This window comes from Sceloporus undulatus, chromosome 5 (assembly GCF_019175285.1).
Source record: "Sceloporus undulatus isolate JIND9_A2432 ecotype Alabama chromosome 5, SceUnd_v1.1, whole genome shotgun sequence".
NCBI classification, from domain to species: domain Eukaryota; kingdom Metazoa; phylum Chordata; class Lepidosauria; order Squamata; family Phrynosomatidae; genus Sceloporus; species Sceloporus undulatus.
In genome coordinates this window covers 125,680,940-125,687,628 of record NC_056526.1, presented here as the reverse complement: position 1 = coordinate 125,687,628, position 6,689 = coordinate 125,680,940, and the positions used below count along the sequence as shown (strand labels likewise).

The window sequence follows — 6,689 nt, the reverse complement described above, 5'->3', positions numbered from 1 at the left end:
ATTTGTCTCTGGATGGGGTTGATCTAATCTATTTACTTACTTTAATTATATGCTGCTTTTCTTCCACGCCAGGCTTTCATAACATATTCAAATGTTTACAAAAAAGTAATCTAAACCCAGGTTGAGCATGTGTGGAATGGTAGAGGGGCATATCATCTCTTCAAGAGAACTTGGAAAGCTATTCACTGCAGTGTTCCAGCAAACTCTTTTTTTTGTCCCTAAGTGCCTTCTTGGGGGAGATGGGGGCATTTTGATAGTGTTTTTGGGCCTTTGTCTATTTTAGGTTCAGGAAAGGACTGTTCTAACAACGAGGATTGAACAAAGTCACTTTCTTTTCACTTTCTTCTTCTTCTTTTTTTTAAAGGCAACTCTGTGGTCTAACTTGGCCTACCCACCATTCCCAAATGTGGTGGAAAGTCCACAGAAACTTTTTACGAGAGCATTTGAGAACAAAATCAGTTTTGGAAAGTTTTGCAAAAATGTTTGACCCCTGGGAAGGTCAGTGGAGCCTCAAAATGTTATGGAAATGCTTTCCACATCCTACTAGAGGACATTTCAAGGCATTTTGGGCAAAATTCCCTTAAAAAGGGGGGGGGGGGAGGAAGAGGTACTGTATTACATCAAAAACATTTTCTAGTTGTTGTTTCTTAGTCAAAAATTTTTTTCTTACACCTTTTTTCCATTTATTTTAATGTGAACATACTAACATTAGATTTTTGTCATCCAGTGGATTATACTGCCGTTTACTACTGTAATGTTACTAATGATTAAAAGTGCCTTGATATACAGAAAGGTAGCTGATGACATGTTGCCTTTAGAATATTTATATAGAATGGAAAGAGTGCACACTGTGATGTATGAATTTATATAATCCTGATTCCCAATGTTAGGAAGCCAGGTAAAGTAAGAAAATGCAGGAGTTAGCCCTGCAGTCATGTCAAACTAACTTCTTAGATTAGTATTATCGATGAGAGAGAAATTCTGCAGAGGTCACTCAGTAACACCAGTGTAGGTTATATTTAGTACTGGTGTATAACAGACTCTGGTTAGAGTAAAGCTACTATTAATACTGTTCAGTTATTTATATGCAACTTGAAGGAACAACAGCTTTTAAAGTCAGGCAGCTTGCAATATTGTTGATTTCCCACCATTTTTAGACTCTGATTTAAGAACTACCCAGATTTTCCTTTTGCTACTATGATGTGAAGCAAACCTGTTAAGCTGTAATAAAATTAACTGGTTTAATAGGATTTCTTCCATCTTGCAAAATGATTTTGTATTTTTAAAATTGCTTGAGAAACAGTCTATCCAGACAGATTATTTTTATGAAATGTAAACATAGCTTAATAGGGTTAAGGGGAAAAACAAGATTAAATATCTGGCCTTCTGCACATATATTAAGTAGTTTACAAATATTATTTTTAGATCATGGTCAAAAAGTTTCAAGTAATATTTGGTTAAGACAAAAAAAGTTCCTTATAGTGTCAGCAGCTTGGAGGACCAGGGCAGATATATTTGGTAGGGGGCTTCCTTTATCTCCCATCCTCACTTCTTAGCCAAATGATGTATGCATGCACATGCAATGGCAGGGTAGCAACAATGCAAGCCTGTTGGCAAATGCAGAGAGTGGATTGGCACGCTGGCCTGTGTTTAGATAACTGCTAGAAAATCATTTAAACAAATTTTGTTTGTAACACGTTCATTAGCATATCAGTGACCCTGTTAGTTATTTCTAGACCTTGCAGTGCAAGCCAAATCATGTGTGATACATGAGATCCCTGCTTCATAAAATGTATTGAGGAAGTGTGCTAATTCTTAAAAAAAAAAAAGGAAAAAAAAGGAAGCTAAACTCAAATTCTAGGCATGCTGAGGCTGAAGAGAATCTGAAGTTGGCAATTTGACATTCCAGAGAGGTTATGAACACTTCTGACATCTTCCTGTCACTCAACTGTAAGGCTAGCAAGTAGCTAGGACTCTTGTGGATAGAATATACAGGTTAGAAATAACTAGTTAATTTTAACTGATTATGGCCTGCTCCCCAACTTAACTACTTAATTTATTGGTGAAAGCTACAACTGTGAGTGCTTTCAAATAACGAATTAAATCCATCTACTCATGCATTCATGGGTTCCCTCCCCCTATTCCTCAATTAGTAAATTTACAGGTTAACAGCACTCACTATTCCTGTGGTGCAATTACATTGCAGGGGGTGGTCTCAGAAGACACACGATACTAGGAAAGTACTACTGTTGTTAGAAATTGGAGATGGCAGGGATTGAATTTAAGACTCAAAGTACCTGCTTGCACTCTTGGGTTGATATATGCAGATCACTTTTTTTCTATTCTAGCTGAGTGGGGAAAAGCAGGAAGCAGTTGTTCAATAATGCAGAAAAATGTTCTGCAGATGCTTAAGATATGCTGATTAATAATGCTGATAAGAATTTTCCACCTTTCATTCACAAACTGATTTTTTTATTGCTGCAGTTCAGTATTGCAGTGAAACTATGTTCTCCAACAGGAATGAATTTTTTCCCAATCCATTCTTTAAAATAGGAAACCATAAAAATGATGTTGCTAACTGCAGCTAGACAGAAGAACGATGCAGATCAGTGACAAAAACTTACTGAATGCACTTGACAGCCTACTTGAATTTCTGGATGCATTGCACTACAAATAATAATCAGCAGTAACCATCAGTCAGATTTTTGTTTTTTTATAGTCTAGTGCATTTCAACAGTTCCAAGTTGGGAATGACAAATAATAAAAATTAGCAAATTGACTGGGCACATTGGAAGAAAAAAAAATGCACAGCTACAGTAAGATTGATTAGATTAGAATTCCGTTCTTTTCTTGGTCAAGCTTTGTTGCATTTTACTGCAGAAATGCTGCTGCAACCCAACACTCAAAATCTTATCTTTCTCCAGCCCTCATCTTGCTATCTTCCCAATGCCAATGCTTAAAAAAACCTGCAACTAGACAGAAAATAAGAAAAAGGAAGCCAGGCTGGTTCCCAGACTTTGTAAAAAGGAGGTTCTTTGTCAGAGGCTTTGTTAAATTAGGTAGGCTTGTAATAAAATGTGCTAGTAAACGGTAATGGTGATAGAAAACATGACAAATTATTTAAGGTGTGTATATATATATATATATATATATATATATATATGCAGTGAGCAATTGTCACCCCTCATAATACAAAACCAAATTAATTTCTGTTACTAAATCAACTTTGAAATCTAATATTCCAGACTCAAATTGTAGTCCTGTGACACCCCAAAGTTCTAGCAGCTGTTGGGAAATTGTTGAAAATTGTTAAAATTGCCTAGCTTCTCCCCTAACCGCAATTCCTAGGGTTTCCTGGCAAGAAAAAATGACTTTGAAACCAGTTCCATGTGTGAGTAAATAAGCGTATGTATGTCCTGAAGAAATTACCCAAGTTGAATGTAGTGTAAGCACCTCTCAAAATGTCTCGTTACCTTACAAAGTACAAACTTATAGAAATTTTATGCATACATAGTAGTTGCAGATGGAAGGATAAACTGAAATGAATCAAAACCTGATACTGAGCTTTATTGGCTATTGACAGGTTTTTAATTTATATAAAATACTTGGGTGGAGTGGAAGAATGCATCCAAAACTGAATGACCTCGTGATGACATCTTAAAAGCTCGGTCTTGACTTCTGTGTTCAGGTGGAATTGCTTTCCAAGTGACTGTACCTAAGATCAAGCTGGTGTGCTTAACTAGAAAGTATTTTTAGTGTTGGACAGTGAAGTAGGCGGCCCCTTTCCCATTAATAAACAATTGTAACTTGACATTTAGCTCGGTTTAAAAAAGCAGGGCTGGTGAGTAGGGGTAAGGAGTAAAGGAGTAAGAGGTTTTTACAGAAGTAGGAATAAGGGGTAACAAAATACATTTGTTACTCCCTCTTCCTGTTATTATATTGTACATGCAAACACCAAAAAACGTTTTTATTATATTGCACTTGGGAAGGGATTGGGAGGGAAAGACAAGACACTTACATACACACACACACACACTCACTCTCACTTGCAAAGCAACCAGGACTTTTCCCCAGGGCTGGGGAGTAGGAGTAGGAGTAAAGGAATAAGAGGTTTTTACAGGAGTAGGAGTAACATAAAGAAAAAAATTCTTACTCTGGAGTAGGGCATGTAGTAGCCCCAAAATCACCACTACTTTCCAGCCCTGTAAAAAATGAAATAATTAAACATTGCTGTCTTTGGTATAGCTTTATGCAGAAGAGTCTGTGTTTTTAAATGTACTACTACCTTAATTCTCCTTGGACAAAATATTCTATTTACTTTAAAGGGTTGCAAATCTTGTTCTCTTGTAGTTGCTGGACAACACAGAACAGTAATATTCCAAAACTCTAGCCTCATCTAAATGGCTAACCAATTGCTCACTTTGTCATGCTTTACTTGCCTCTAAGTAAAGTTCCGGAGCTAGCTGTGGGATAGTCGGACATTTATATGCCACTGTCCTTCATTTTAAAAACAGGCTTGGCGAGAACTACTGGGCAGTGTGTTGCTGGCAGACAAGAAACCCTTGATGTAGGGTTGGCAGCAAATACCAGGAAAATTCTTGAGCCGGGGTTGGTGGGGGGGAGTTATAAAACTCTGCCCTGTTACTGCTGCACCACTGATCTGATCTCTCTGTATGCAGCCATCTCATGAGACAAGTCTTTGTAAAATAAAGAAAATGCAGGTAAAGTTTGCATCCCCCCCCTTTACTCTTGTGGTGTTTTGTGCAAATACATGCTAGCAACAGAATCTGTATATAGGAAGGTAGTTAAGCAATTAAAGATTGAGGTGAATAACTTTTTTCATCCAGTTTATTTTATGATGATGATATGGAAGCCTCTGGAAAATGCTCAAGTTGGAACAATTCATTTGTGGCTAGTTCTCAGAACTACAATTCATAGGATTCCATAGCATTGAGGCAGGGCAGTTAAAGCAGTCGCAAACTGGATTATTTCTGCTGTGAGTTTTGGATCTATGAATCTTATTAGAGTGATGTATGAAAGCAAAGCATAACAGAACACTTTTCTTGCCAACTAGGGTCTTCTATTCCAAAAGGAAAAATGCTCTGTGGGAATGAAATGAATTAATACTTAATGAGTTGTTGAAGTGAAATATCCTGAAAAGTGGTTCCTCCCTCTGAAGGAAATGGAACAAATGTTTTACTCAAATTGGTGTCAAACAAGGAGGCAGACAGATAGCAAAAAAAGATCTCTTTTAAAAGTAGACAGCTTGGAATATAGCTCTCTTTATTTGTATTTGACTTTGTGAAGGCAAGTGAAATTATCCTGTTTTATTTGCTCTAATTAAAACTTGTTTGTTTCAAAAATTCCTGTGCGCCAAAAAAAATTAACCATTACCGTATGTAACAAACTTTTTTATTTAGTTTAATAATTTATTGTTAACAGCTCTGAGTTCAACCTTGACTCATGTGAATGAGACTTCTCCAACTTAAGTTAGTTTGAGAATTAGGTTAGTTTAATCAAATTCTTAGTTTAAACACTCTTCAGGTGTTCTTTTATACTTGTCAAGAGAAGTGCTTGCAGCTTTCCTAAAGAACAGTTTGAAAAATGCTTACAGTTTTTACAAAGTATTCAGTATATCAAATCATTTTCCAGTCTACTCAAGATTCTCCCTTCATTGTCTCAGGACATGTGAACACAACCTGTGGAACGAGTAATAGCAACAAAACCTGAACATCAGTCTTTTAATATCAGGAAGGTATCTGACTGAGCTGAGCATTTATGCATCATTAAATTATTCATTTGTATCTGATGTATTTAAATAAAAATAAATTAAATATTAGTAAAATACATAAGTAGAATGAAAATGCAAACTTAAAAACAATCAGCCAGCTGCAGACAAAATCACAAGTTTGGTCATGTTGACCCTGAAGCATGCTTGGATCCAAGGAAAAGTTAAGATGGTATTGCCATTCCCATTTCCCATCTCCCATTTCAGAGTATTGCTGCTCCTCTGGAGGGTCAGGTAGACCTTTTAAACAACATGAGATGGAGTGTGCACTGCTAGAGAGGAATCATTCCAAAGTGGATACATACCTCTGCCTGTTTTTGTGGTAATTTTCCCTATCATTCCTCATCATGCATTCTATACTGTTCGTGCTCCTGGTTTGGGGGCAATTCTCCCTTCTCTAAGTAGCTGCTCATACAGTCGGCCCTCCTTATCCACAGATTTTTTATCCACGGATTCAAGCATATTCCAAAATATTCCAAAAATGCATACATTCCAAATAGCAAACCTTGATTTTTCATTTTATATAAGGAACACTATTTTATTATGCCATTGTATTTAATGGGACTTCAGCATCCACGGATTTTGTTATTTACAGGGGTTCTGGAACCAAACCCCAGCAGATAACAAGGGCCCAGTGTATTTCATCCCTCTTGTTCATATCCTTCAGTCTTTTTTTGCCCTTCTGGTGTGTGTGTCAGAGTTTGAGCTTTCCTATTGTGGAATTGGGAGCAAGCAAAGAGGTGACTGTGTACCTGGACACCACCTGATGACTAATATAGAAATCAGAAAGACTACATAATTGGAACCAGAAGATGGAGAAGCTCCATTCTTTCTGCAAAAACAAGACCAGGAGCAGATTGTGGCACAGATGATGAACTGCTAATACCAAAAATTAAAGTAA

The 6,689-nt window shown here is 36.9% G+C and overlaps 1 protein-coding gene across 3 annotated transcripts in view; it reads left to right on the top strand.

Annotated features, from left to right (window-relative positions):
- The window catches only part of MTUS1 (microtubule associated scaffold protein 1), a 142,280-nt gene that overhangs the window by 20,376 nt on the left and 115,215 nt on the right, over positions 1–6,689 (top strand). The window contains exon 1 of one of the 3 annotated variants that reach the window (XM_042470527.1): positions 4,635–4,721. The exons of the other annotated variants lie outside the window; for them this stretch is intronic. The gene's annotated coding sequence lies outside the window, so the exon portion shown is untranslated. Of the gene's footprint in view, positions 1–4,634; positions 4,722–6,689 lie in introns of those variants that run through there. 3 annotated transcript variants of the gene reach the window in all.